Here is a 15,162-nt window from a genome sequence, read left to right on the forward strand (position 1 = left end):
AGTGTAAAATATCAGAATACCAACCATATAGACCATTTTGCAAGATGTAAACAACACTGGTCCAGAAACACTTCCTGTTTCAGTTTGTAACTGTTTTCTTTATTTCCCACATAAAGAAAACATCTTAAAAAGGTTTCTTTAACTTTTTGATTAAATTTTCTATGTCCTGTTGGTTGTATTTTATCCCAACGTTTATGATGTGTTAAGAAACTGATACAGAAAGTGCTTCTGGACCAGTGTTGTTTACATCTTGCAAAATGGTCTATAGAAGATGTTAAATGTCACCTGAATAAATATTGTATTTATAAATTGTAATTTTCATACAAGTGAGGTTTTCTCTTTGTGTCCAATATCAATGGCAGACTTTTCAGAAGAGTAGTTTTAAGCTTGAACTTAAGCAATACCATTCAAAATGTATTACAATGAAAAGAAATACAATTTTCACACATGGCCTCTAAACTTTCTTGGCAACATCTGCTGTGTCTGTTGATTTGAAGATACTTCACACACAGTTAAACTATCACACACAGATTTCATCTTTTGATTTGATTATTGTTTTAATAATGTGTACAGTGGTAAAATGTACAGTTTAATGACCACAATTACATATCTAGTAAACTATGCTTCTTAAGTTTAATGTTATATATTTATTTAAAGATAAAATAAAAACAACTCAGCGTACCTTCTGCGTCCATCGCCTCTGACATTCCTTCTGCTTTGTCAGTGGAGTTGCATTGTGCTGCATCTAATTAATGTATAGGGAAAAAAGAAACACTTAGAAGCATAACAAATAACTGGTCTTAAATTCTGCATCACACAGCAGTATTAATGAAGAAATATTATTTTATAGATAAAATTCAACTGTTGCCAAGGTCTATCACAATCACTCGTCAAATTCAACTAAACAGCTATAGGATATTCTGGAGAGGTGCCTTTTTAGAACATGTGTCCACTGTAATGAGGAAACTGCAACTGAGAAATAGTGTTACATCCCTTACAAACTGTCATAGACACATACAGAATCTATAACCGTAATCTGTTTCAATTGAATTACATTTAATTTTTAAAGTGCCAATTCATAACAAAGTTACCTTACAGCACTTTTCAAACAGAGTAGGTCTAGACCATACTGTACTCTTTATATTATTAGGCTACAAACCCTCAGGAAAAAGGTACATGAAGATAAAAAAGTTGACATTGGGGCAGTACCTTTTCAAAAAGTACACTTTTGTACCTAAAAGGTATACATTGGTGCCGCCAAGCTACATGCTGGTATCTCATAGGTACATATCTGTACCTAAATGGTACATTTTAGGACCTTTTTAAAAGGTAGTGTACCAGTGACAAAAAGGTACAACTTTTATACCTTTTTTTTCTGAGAGTGCAATGGCAACTTCCTTTTAATATGCAGCAACCTCGAGCATGGTTTATAATGGGCAGCCATTTGCCTCGACTGGTTGAGGTGAGGGGACATGGAGAAATATAGTGGCCCAAACTTTAAAAATGTCTGGGTTCTTTCTTTTACACATGTTGTGTAAATATTGGACAGAACACCACTGGGTTAACATTGACCCAATGCTGGGTTGTTTTAACCCAACTGCTGGGTTATTATACCCCATGGTTGCATAACAACAATCCAGCATTTGATCTATCCAATATTTCCTCATTATGGGTCAAAAATTAACCCAACCAGTGCTGCACTATACAAATACTCACATGTAGGCCCGTATTATTGTTTAGTTAACTTATTTTTCCCACTTTGCATAGAGCCAAATGATCTGCCGAAACTCAGCTGGAGAAACAAAACCACTGTTAATCTCACTTACTGATTTCAAATAAAATCTCCTCAGCAGCTTGCAAAATGGCCTCCAACTGGTTCCTTCCATAATAGGATGGCTTTTTGAGGCTGTTGGGCAGTCCTGCAACTTTAACTGTCATGCCATGATTTACCAGGGATTGGTAGGGGAGCCTTCCAGTACCTCCGGCATCCTCTGAAAGACACGGGCAAACACATGCATGTACATGTTACACATTGTAACACAGTTGGACAATTGTGACTCTCCCATCCCGTTAAGAGCCAGTGTACAGGCTGTAAACAGTCGGTAATGTGTCATAATCTCATGGTTGATGGACACAAATAAGTTATTGATTTGATAATAATGCCATGAAAACATGAAGGTATATAAGGTTATCAAGACTTAAAAAGTGTTTGGACATATGCTTACTATATTTTTGGTTAAATAGATCTTGCACTTTCTCAGCAGTACATTGACTTCAACTCTGGTTCTCAGTGTTGCGGCTGAGAAGCTGGCTACAGATGTAACAACAGACAACAATCAATTTTATAAAACTATATTATTTTATAAAACTATATTATGTATATTGACACTATTACGGACCTGAGTCCATTTCTGTGGATATACAGATATTTTATATAACCAATATTACCTTTGAAATGCAGTGCAAAGTTCACTGTGTCTGTTGAGTCCAGGAAATCACTCGTTTGGTCTTTTTTTTCAGCTGAAAAAACAATTCGAAATAAACATGTTAAAATAATGCTAAAAGTGATTGAAAGTAAGGACTTGGAAATCTATGAACAGATAAAAATATACATGTATTAAAGCAACTTAAGTGTAAATAAAAAATTAACCAAATGAAGAAGAAAACTGAAATGTAATTAACTTTACCAGTGGAGGATTAAACATTTGTAGAATTTCTTCAGCCTCCCTGGTAGCTGCTTCAAGTTCAGCATTGTCAGCTTTCATTTCAAGATGCTTTGAAATAGTTGCAGCTTCCTGACATAACTGGTCGAAACCTGAAGATGCCATATTGAAAGAATGAAGAATGCAAATAGAAATAGGCAAAACAAATTGAAAGAGTGACAAACAAAGAGTGAGAGTGTGTGTGTGTGTGTGTGTGTGTGTGTGTGTGTGTGTGCGCGTGTGTGTGTGAGTGTGAAAGCGTAGGAGAGTAGGGCTGTGCAAAAAAAAATCGTCTGCAATTCCCATGCGTGTTTCATCAGTAAAGCCGGTTCCGTTTAGATTAGAAGTAAATCGCCATCAGCTGCTATCAGATGGAGCGGCATTTATTACACAGACACGCAGTTCACAGAGAAGCCAGGCAAAATCGGGTTCAAATCGAGGAAAATCGACTCCGATAATCTATGCAATTTTGCCTAGCTTTTTGGTGAACTACGTGTCTGTGTAATAAATGCCGCTCCATCTGAAAGCAGCTGATGGCGATTTACTTCTAATCACGGAACCGGCTTTACTGATGAAACACGCACGAGAACCGCAGACGACCTTCCTGCACAGCCCTATAGGAGAGTGAGTGAGTGAGTGAGTGAGTGAGTGAGTTGGAGAGTGAGTGAGTGAGTTGGAGAGTGAGTGAGTGAGTGAGTGAGTGAGTGAGTGAGTGAGTTGGAGAGTGAGTTGGAGAGTGAGTTGGAGAGTGAGTGAGCGAGTTGGAGAGTGAGTGAGTGAGTTGGAGAGTGAGTGAGTGAGTGAGTGAGTGAGTGAGTGAGTGAGTGAGTGAGGAGAGCTTTTGCAAGTGATAGCTCTTAAAAGAGCCGTTGGTTTAAATGTTGTGGAGCGTGTAGATGGAGGAGTATGAGATGTATGTGAAGAAACTGCAAGACAAAAAAATTGTGAATTACAAACTTTGGATATATTTTTTTAATTCTTTATTTACTAAACATTGTATGTGTATAACTATTTACAACAAACCCCAAGACCCGCCCACTATCATAAGACTATAAGATAAATAAATAAATAAAACGGCAATAGATTAAAACTGACCAAAAAAGAAGGATCTGAATGTCTAAAGATATAAAAAGGCTGAACTACTGTGGTAAAAGCATAAGGTTTGCTGTTACTGTACTACCACAGTAGAAGTAAACTAACTGCGGTAGAAACAAGGTATGATTTGTGTACTATAAACGCAGGGTGCCACAGTGGAGGAGCATTGGTGGTTGATTCCAAAAATATGAATATAGTAAAATGATCTAGGATCTGTCACGTTATGTTAATGGTGAATAACAAACATAACGTGGCTTTTAATCACGCGATAATCACTATTTTGAACAAAAAGAATGTAATATAGATGACCAATACAATTCAGACAACATTTAGAAGCCGATCTGGATTAATAAAAAACATATAATGAATTTAATATCGAACAAACAGAAATTTAATGGTATACTCACAAAGATGAGGCGACTGGCTACGTTTGTAAATTGATGATAAACATCGCGATTATGTGAGAACGAGATTTGGGTCACGGCGGGGCGTAGCCACGGGGTTGTGCGGGAGCCACCCACAGTGGCACACCTAAAATGGATGCAGAATATTTATTTATAGTTTCAATAAAAACATGTTTACTAAACCTGGGCTGTTGTTGTTTACTTAGAATATATATATTTTTAAAATCAACCATTTCACGCGTAAGTTAAAAATATTTAACTTTAGATATCCGACCCCTTGTGTCCATGGCGACGGGTCATATTAGGTTAAGGACCAACGTAATAGCACTGCTTATATGTTGGCATGTAACGTAATTGCGATTTGCAAAATAGTTTCCTCAGAACGTATTTCATGTGATACAGGGTTGCAAAATGTATATTCATATCTATATTAATTACCATCAACGAGTCTTTGATAAAAAATAATTTCCCACCCAGCATGCATCACGTCTAATAAAAGCACTTACCTACATGATCAGAAAACGCTTAAAATTAGGTATGTTGCTAAAATTTTTAAAATGGTTAAATGCTAAAACGAGTTGTTCAGATAGAAAGAGATTGAAAAAAGATTTTAAATGAGACCAAGATCATGTATATGGGTTAAAGAATAACAAAATACTGGCCATTTGAAACTCGAAAATCATCACTTTATTTGGTCCCATGTTTTCCATTAAAATTCAAGAAAATGTGTGACCGAATCATGAAAATTATGAAGTTTTTAGCTATAACTTTTTAAATCGTTAAGATATTGACCTGAATCTTTCAGGATAAGCTGTTTGATATATCCTCTACATATTCCACTTCTGAAAAGTCAGATATATAAAAAAACAAACCACTAATTACACCAAATAACACTCTTTATTCCGTCTATATATACAGATATCATCTACATGGCTATACGGCTGCGTCCCATTCTTTACCATTCAAGCAGATTTTGGTAGAGGTAAAACCACCTTTGGTAGTCGGTCAAATTTCTTAAAGTTTCGTTCACTTGTAGTTTAGCAATTAAACTAAATGTCTTTACAATTTCAAGAATGTCTTTACTCAACTTCAGCAAAAACAACGACTATTTTTCAAACAACCGACTTTGGCGAGCTCGCACGGCCAGTGGTTAAACATGAAAGGTGGTGACTGAAAACGAGAAGGTACCTATGGTTCTTCCGGTGGTGTTAACAATAAAAACTCAGAAATTTCGCCATCAACAAACCAACAGAAGCATTATTTTCAACAGCACCGCGCGCCGCTTGAGAAAATCTTGAGTTTCGCTGAGTGGAACCAAAACGTCAGCCGCGACAGCGGAGTTAGCAACATACCTATTAAAATGCTTACTCTCACGCGCCGTGGAGCGTTGTTAAAATCACCTCTGAATGTTGTTTTACCTGTAGCTGAACGCGGTTTTAATAAAAGGTGTGTTCGACTTCATGCGGCGCTGCGCAGACCGATCGGCGGCTGACTTGAAGCAGTGCATTTTGGTTAGTACTTTTGTCCGACTTCAGCTGGCGCTGCAGGCACGTGACTGTGTCATATGGTTTTTAAGTACCGCGAGAGCGTTTCGAGAGTAGCCGGCTAGCTCAGCCGGTGCAGCTTCTCCAGAGCGGCTGCCCGGAGTTGTGATGACGTAACAGCTTTACTTGATTGGTCGCCTCATTGACGACAACGATCACGTGCGTTTCAAGTTTAATCCAACCTTTAGTTTCACTAATAAGCATTATAATTTCATGTTTTAAAACAGGAAAAAACACTTTAATATCCTTAAATATGTTATATTGTGTCGTGTAATAAAATAAAAATGAAAATAACATACTCTATTGGTATTTTAATAATATATGCTTGTTTCCCGTTATTTTCGGGTATACAGTATAAGCAGCAATTAAAATATTCGATATAAAATGTTTCTGGTTGCAACTTTTTATTAAAAGGTTTGTTTTTATCAAATTCAGCATCTAAGTCACTTCATTTGCGATTACAAACAAGGAAACACGGCGCACACGTCACTACGGCAAGCAGCAGGTGTCCGGCTTGACGGCTCCGTCTTCAGTTCCTCCCTCGACTGCAAGCGGCAAACCTCGCCGATCGGTCTGCGCAGCGCCAGATGATCTCGAACACACCTAATGTCTTTAAAAGACGTCATGTGACGAGCCCTGGCAGTGTCCATAGCAACCAAAACGTATCAGTTTCACATTATTCTGGCGACATCTGGAAAATCTGCGTAAAATCAAGCAAGCGATGATTATGTAAATTCACTGAGTGAATATTATGAAAATAAAGTATATATTTCTCGCTAGAAATGTAATCAAAACTTCTTTTTATTCAGAAACTAACTCAAAATATAGATTTTTCCATTAAAAATGAGAGAATGTCCGCCATGTTTTTTGTTCTCACGGCCGGTAGCTTGAAAGTCACGTGACTTGGACGAAAAAATAAACGTAAGAGTCATACAATTCAAGGGCCATTAAAAGAATAGGCGAAAAAAAATGTAACAGTCATACAATTCTAGGGCCATTATTGTAACTCCTCTACGTTTTGCAAATTGGACCAACGTAGTCAGGGTACGTTTTTACATGAGACTGGGTTGTTTTTTTACCACTAGCCGAGCAAAGACAAAACTCCAATCTGTTCCTTTCTGTTATGCTGGACTTGAAGATGTGGAAAATGACATCTATACTCGGAGAAAGCACAAAACTGTCAAGTTCTTTATAGTGTCTAAACTTTCACTGCATCATCTTAAACATGAGGATAAAGACAAAAGGCACAATGTGACAAATCCAACTGGACAACTCCCGGATAGGATCTGCTATCAACGTTGAAAACTTCAAGATTTTTTGTTATACTGATCCACAGTGCAACTATTAATTTGTATACAATGGACGAAGACAAAGGCCGTCACACTGCATTTTCTGCAAAGATAAAGGGAACGGTAAAGCATGAAATAGTATTTTACTAATTTTATCACTAATTACTACAAATTCATGCAAAATTTTTAAAAATGCATGTTAAAATTGATTGCAACTTTGTAGGTGTAAACAGAAATGTGCCATTTTGGAGTGTATCCTTTAAAAAGCAAATGAGCTGATGAAATGCAAACACTGATCACAATGATTCAGATAAGCACACCAAACATTAGAAAAAAGCATAATATGCAGCCAAAGAAAATACGTTTATAAAAGTTCAAATCAGAGCATTAAAAAATGAGTGTAAGTAATTTAGTTTTTCTTACTGTTCAATCTGCAGGACACAGGGGAAATGGCGATCGACCAGCCCCAACCCAAGATGTGTGGGTTAGGTGGGGTAACACTGGCATGATTAACTCTGTCAATTAACTCCAACTATGAACCACAATTTACTCTAAATATGTTAAATTTACTCTTTAGGTATTGAATTCAACTAAGAAATGTCTAATTTCTAATCTCTAATTTTTGCTGTCTGCTTCTTCTAAATATACAGTAATAGCAATGCCCGAAAAGTATTTAATAAGGACGCCTCCTGTTGAACTAAAACCTGCTTATCAACATCAAAAGGAACAAGATAAGACGAAACACAGAGGTAAGGGTGTTTTTTTTGTATGTATGCTTATAAAATAAACGTTATTGTAAGTGTGCAATGTGATAAATTCTCATAAATCGCATAAAACCATCCAACGTTCTCTCTACAAACAAAACCATTTATTTTAATAAAGGATTTCAATATGAACTTAAAGAGCACCTATTGTCAGATTTTTCCATTTCCTTTGGTGTGTAAGTGTGCATTGGTTTATGTTGATGATATGCAAAATGTACAAACCCCAAAGTAAACTATAAGGTGAGTTATTGTTTCCAACATAAATCTATTTTTCTTGGCCTACAACAAACACACAAGTTGTAGGCAACAGTTTACTTTCTGGGCCGGTTGACGTGGACATGATGGTCATTATCATAATTCCACCCGCTTATGACTCACAGCCTGTAAGTTAACTCATGTTAGAATTGCATTATGAGCTAATGGGCTTGTTTAATGAGATGCGACTCACCTCGCCTGAAATTTAGATGAGAGCAGACGGTTAATGTGGAAAATAGTGTGTTTTTGGAACCATACACCACCAAACACATAGAATAAAATAAATAACACTTAAAATAACACTAAAAAAATTTAGACATTCCACACTGTTCAGAGTTTCAGGTTTAACAATTTAGATAGAACTAGTTTAACACAGTACAGAGCATGGGCGAGGCTAGCCCCTTTTTAGGGGTGCTTCAGCACCCCTAAAAAGGAGCTCAGCACCCCTAAAACTTGGGGCAAGAAATTTAATTATTCTAAAATGTTCGTTCGTCTTTGACCAGGTTAAATAATGTCCAAAACATACTCCGTAGTTTGTGGTTTAAAATATATAATAAGGTAGAAAATGAAAACCTCCCCGCTTAGCAAATGGTGTCATCCTGTTCTACTTCTCTGTACCTGCATCGCTTAGCCCGTCCGTCATTCAGCGTGAAACACACGCAGAGTGAGAATCAGATAGTGTTGTGATGCAACTTTTTTGTTCAAATCTTACAAAATGTTTACGTTATGTTTATAATGAGCGAGTACACCACGAATCAATCTTTCAAGTCGTGTTTTTGTCTTATAATGAATCACCATGGTACACGTATAATAAGTGTTTATTTTCGGATTATTTAAGTCCGGCGGGTACCCGCGCGCTGCGGAGTAGCACAGTACCTGGGTGACTCGTCCATAGACTTAAACGGAGAGAAGTAGCGCCGGTTACAATGTTCTTCCGCAAGACGCATGCAGTGCGTCTCAGTGGGTAGTTGCATACGTGTGTCTCCGTTGTTAAAGTTTATTGTATGATTTATCGTTAATTTGAGACTTATTTTAACAATCGGGAGTCATCTAAACATGACATCACGTGCGTCTTTTCTGGTCAGTCGTCATGAAAACATGGCGTTTGGAACAGAGTGAAAACAAACTACATATCACTGCAGGGCTCTCAAGTTTTGAAGACAGGCAAGAGTGACACCCCTCCAAATACTCACCCCCCCACCACCCAAAATATTATTTAACTATTAGGTTGTATACTACTAACCTTATTGCAATCCACTATTCCATTGTATTCCCTGTGTGTCATATATGGGACTAATTTTCATTTGGGAATGGAGATTTTTTTACAATGAAGACTTCCTGATTCATTATTCACTGTGTAAATATACACGTACACATTTCCAGTACAAACACATCATTTTACTGTTTGCATTTCTATGCTCACATAGAAACCTTAGCCAAGGATTTTTTTTGACAAAATAAACTTTTAACCAGAAAATAAGATAAATGTGTGTGTTCACATAAATGTAAACATAAACCGGATTTGCTAATCTTATAGGTTAATATTATTAGTTGATAGCCACTGTGTTAATCTGGAAATTATACAGATCTAAAATTTAGAAAAGGGGACTGACCAACAAGTGATCTACCTTAATACTGAGTTGTCAAGATGCATTATGATGTGGTTTTCAGGACAGGGTTTAGATTAAGCCAGGACAAGGCCTTAGTTATATTAGGATGTTTATGTAGTTTTTACAAGCACAAAAATAGTACAGGTGTGCATCTTGAGACAAAACAACGTGACTGATGTATGTTAAAATATGTTAGTGCAAGCTACTTTTAGTTAAGAACTAAAACTCAAACAGGCATTTTAGTCTTGAACAAGACTTAAGCCCTGTTTGGGAAACAGCCCCTATGTCTATACTGTAGGTCAGGGGTCTCCAACCTTTTTATAAGCAAGGGCTACCACAATGGATAAAACAATCTGGATGGGTACTTACTACTTTCTGATATAGTTTAATCAAATCAAAACGTTTTTCTTTTACTTGTTGTTTTATTTTACTTTACTTGTTGATACGTTTTAGTATTGTTTAAAATGTTAAGATAGGTAAACCAAGCCAAGCTAATATTAAAAATACCATGTTGAACCCTCAAAAACGTACTAGGAATACACATTATACTACCATACCAAAGACAAATACACAGGTGCCTTACACTTTTTAAAAGGAAGGAGTTCAAATGTTAAAATATTAATATTTTAAATGAAATGAAACAAACATATTTAATAAGCTATAATTTAATTATATTATTAGATTTTAAAAAAGTTATTTTACTGCAAATATAAGGTGAAATGCCTATTAAAGCTCAATTTGCACGTTTGATCCAGTTTTTCCACAAAAAAAAAAACTAGTTTTATAAAAGGATACACTTCACAATCACCTGGTGTTTCGCTGCATGAAATGATCTGCCTGATGCGTTCAGTACAACAACTGTACATAATGCAATGCATCACGCCAGCACATGACTTTTAAACCTGTTACGTTAATAAGCAATATATAGACGCGTGCTTTTAGTGGTGACTGACCTGCTCCCTTCCTGGAGAATATTTCTGTGATTGATTTTGCAGCATCTCGCTGCGTCTGTCTCTCTCTCTCTTTCACATGTCAACCTGAGATGACTGCACGGCGGGTCAGAACAGCCGCCAGGTCAACATGGCCAGTCCGCCCTGCACACACCTTGTACTACTGATGTTCGCTCTGCTCGGCCCCCTGCGGATTGATAAACGCGCTTAATCCATGCTGCTGACTCAGATCAGGGGAGGAGACGAAACTTGACGCAGCATGCCGCCTTTCATTGGTTGTTGCGTTAAATCTTACCCAGATACAATAGTGCTATTTTCTGATTGGCTATTGTGTAGCCTATTTCTTTTTTTTTGATTGGCTGATAAGTGGCAGGCTCTAGGGGATACGCGCTTGATTCCTGCCGGTTTCCATAGTGAGAACGGCGCGACCAGATAACTTTTGTGCGCTGCGGCATATATTAAATATATTATAAATAGTTTTTCTGCGTGAGAAATACAATGTGTGGCGGGAGTGCGTGACAAAAGACCGAAATGAGTGACTGTCACGCTCAATGCGTGACACTTGAGAGCCCTGTCACTGTATACCACCAGTAGGCTACCGGTAAGTTATGTGTGAAATCACTAACTGTCTGACTATCAAACTAGACAATAAATATTTTTTTTAGTTTGTCACATGTAGACTAATATGAAGGTGATAACGTCTTTAACCCTTAGTGCAGGAGTCACAAGTGTTTTGTTTTAGACATATAGTAAAGGTAATGGTTCAATTAAAGGACTGTTAAAAGAAAAGCTGCAAATTAACAAACTATTAATAAACCTACCATATGTTGTAGGCATAAAAGTTATAAATTAGGAGATTTGTCATTTCGACAAAGGCAAACAATACACTGTATATTCACATAAAGCCATACCCACACTGCTGGTGTAGCCCACCTTTTGTCCTGAGACTTTAATATGGCATTAATGGCAAAAATGTGCTAGCTCACCATTAATTAGAAATAAAAAGGTTGGCAAAAAATGCATCTGAAAACTCACCAGATTGATGCTTTAAAATATGTAATTTTAAAAAAATTCTAAGGGGGAGCATGCTCCCGGACCCTAGGGGTAATATTCTTCTCATCTTTTTCACCCCTGACCCATTTTCATGCCTGAAAGGTCTCCAAAAAATCTTTATTTTGGAGTTAGTTGAACCAATGTTAAAATGAAAGCTATTTTACAATATACATATTATTGGTTTCTGTAGGAAAAAAGAGCGGGTGGTGGCAGCGGAGCTCATTGGGTGCTCAGCACCCCTAAAGCTCTAACCCTAGAATCGCCTCTGGTACAGAGTTAAATATTTAGCACAATGCCAGAGTTTCTTTGTCTCACAAAGTATTAATGAGATTTAAAAAAAAATGTAAAGTAAGTCTTTGGTGTCCCCAGAGTGCGTATGTGAAGTTATAGCACAAAATACCCCACAAATAATTTATTACAGCATGTTAAAATTGCAACTTTGTAGGTGAGAGCAAAAATTTAAAAGGCAAATGAGCTGATGAAATGCAAACACTGATCGCAATGATTCAGATAAGGACACTGAAAATTTGAAATAAGCATAATATGCAGCCAAAGAAAACACGTTTATTATAGTTCATAAAAGTTCAAATCAGAGCATTAAAAAAATGAGTGTAGATAATTAAGTTTTACTTACCGTCCAAACGGAAGACTGAAATGTGTGGGTGGAGTGTAATTACATCTCTAAGGAGTTGGGTCAACACTGGCATGATTAATTAACTCCAAATCTTTTTTTTTTTTTTTGCAAACAGACAATTACAATATTTACAGATTAGAAGTGAAATGCAAAATACAAATACATAGACCCACAAAACATACATAACAACCAGTAAGTGTGTGTGTGTGTGTGTGTGTGTGTGTGTGTGTGTGTGTGTGTGTGTGTGTGTGTGTGTGTGTGCGTGTGCGTGTGTGCGTGTGCGTGTGTGTGTGCGTGTGTAACTGTAAATGTAATTGGATTTAAGAGTGGAAAATTTTTGAATAAAAGAGCATAAGTACAACAGACATAATTAGATGTAAAAAAAATAAACAAAATGGATAAGGAGGGTGATAATAGCAATAATAATAATAATAATAATAAAAATAATAATAATAGGAATATTATTAACAACAACAATAATAATAAAAAAAGAAATCATATAAATAATAAGTAATAGTAGTAGTAATAGCAATAATAATATAGTAATAGTAATATTGATAATGGTAATCTTAATATATCCAAAAATATTAATGATAATAGTAGTTGTAATAGGGATGATGAGTAGTAATAATATTAATAATGATAGTAGTGACAATGGTATTAATAATGCTATATTAATGATAATATTAATGCAGATATTAATAATAAGGTGTTATAAAACTGCCTCTGACTCCCTCATGGCCCTGGCCAGTTAACTCCAACTCTGAAGAACAACTTACTCTAAATACAGTATTGTTCAAAATAATAGCAGTACAATGTGACTAACCAGAATAATCAAGGTTTTTAGTATATTTTTTTATTGCTACGTGGCAAACAAGTTACCAGTAGGTTCAGTAGATTCTCAGAAAACAAATGAGACCCAGCATTCATGATATGCACGCTCTTAAGCCTGTGCAATTGGGCAATTAGTTGAATTAGTTGAAAGGGGTATGTTCAAAAAATAGCAGTGTGGCATTCAATCACTGAGGTCATCAATTTTGTGAAGAAACAGGTGTGAATCAGGTGGCCCCTATTTAAGGATGAAGCCAACACTTGTTGAACATGCATTTGAAAGCTGAGGAAAATGGGTCGTTCAAGACATTGTTCAGAAGAACAGCGTACTTTGATTAAAAAGTTGATTGGAGAGGGGAAAACCTATAAAGAGGTGCAAAAAATGATAGGCTGTTCAGCTAAAATGATCTCCAATGCCTTAAAATGGAGAGCAAAACCAGAGAGACGTGGAAGAAAACGGAAGACAACCATCAAAATGGATAGAAGAATAACCAGAATGGCAAAGGCTCAGCCAATGATCACCTCCAGGATGATCAAAGACAGTCTGGAGTTACCTGTAAGTACTGTGACAGTTAGAAGACGTCTGTGTGAAGCTAATCTATTTTCAAGAATCCCCCGCAAAGCCCCTTTGTTAAAAAAAGGCATGTGCAGAAGAGGTTACAATTTGCCATAGAACACATCAACTGGCCTAAAGAGAAATGGAGGAACATTTTGTGGACTGATGAGAGTAAAATTGTTCTTTTTGGGTCCAAGGGCCACAGGCAGTTTGTGAGACGACCCCCAAACTCTGAATTCAAGCCACAGTACACAGTGAAGACAGTGAAGCATGGATGTGCAAGCATCATGATATCTCCTACTATGGTGTTGGGCCTATTTATCGCATACCAGGGATCATGGATCAGTTTGCATATGTTAAAATACTTGAAGAGGTCATGTTGCCCTATGCTGAAGAGGACATAAAATGGTTGTTTCAACAAGACAATGACCCAAAACACACTAGTAAACGGGCAAAGTCTTGGTTCCAAACCAACAAAATTAATGTTATGGAGTGGCCAGCCCAATCTCCAGACCTTAATCCAATTGAGAACTTGTGGGGTGATATCAAAAATGCTGTTTCTGAAGCAAAACCAAGAAATGTGAATGAATTGTGGAATGTTGTTAAAGAATCATGGAGTGGAATAACAGCTGAGAGGTGCCACAAGTTGGTTGACTCCATGCCACACAGATGTCAAGCAGTTTTAAAAAACTGTGGTCATACAACTTAATATTAGTTTAGTGATTCACAGGATTGCTAAATCCCAGAAAAAAAAATGTTTGTACAAAATAGTTTTGACTTTTTACAGTCAAAGGTAGACACTGCTATTTTTTGAACACACCCCTTTCAACTAACACCCCAATTGCACAGGCTTAAGAGCGTGCATATCATGAATGCTGGGTCTTGTTTGTTTTCTGAGAATCTACTGAACCTACTGGTAACTTGTTTGCCACGTAGCAATAAAAAATATACTAAAAACCTTGATTATTCTGGTTAGTCACATTGTACTGCTATTATTTTGAACAATACTGTATGTAACTGTTGTTCCCTGAGAAGGGAACGAGACGCTGCGTCTCCTTGCCATTCTTCCTGTGTCCCTGTAACGCCGTCTTTGGCAATATTTCAGATAGTGATATACTTCCTGGCTCCCGCGTCACCCTATCTTTGTTGTTAAGCCTCACCATTGGTTGAATTTGATATACACATTCAGACGCACTTGGAGGCATCTCCAAAGTGTCACTGCAGTGACACAGCGTGAGTTCCCTTGAAAGGGAACTGTAACAATGTATCTTAAAAGGTAACACGATGTAACCTTGCTCTCACTTGAAATGTGTCCCCACATTTAGTCCTTGAATTTGAGGGTATTGGACCTGGAAAGTCCTTGAAAGGTCCTTGAGTTTAAGTTAACTAAGGTGTGGAAACCCTGTCGCACCTACAAAGTGTCAATTTTAACATGCTGTAATAAATTATCTTTGGGGTATTTTGGGTTAAAACTT

At 36.9% G+C, this 15,162-nt stretch overlaps 1 protein-coding gene across 1 annotated transcript in view; it reads left to right on the plus strand.

Annotated features, from left to right (window-relative positions):
- The window catches only part of wdr47a (WD repeat domain 47a), a 53,511-nt gene that overhangs the window by 36,724 nt on the left and 1,625 nt on the right, over nucleotides 1-15,162 (plus strand). The gene's annotated exons all lie outside the window — the stretch shown is intronic.

Source organism: Misgurnus anguillicaudatus, chromosome 2, assembly GCF_027580225.2.
Source record: "Misgurnus anguillicaudatus chromosome 2, ASM2758022v2, whole genome shotgun sequence".
Taxonomy (NCBI): domain Eukaryota; kingdom Metazoa; phylum Chordata; class Actinopteri; order Cypriniformes; family Cobitidae; genus Misgurnus; species Misgurnus anguillicaudatus.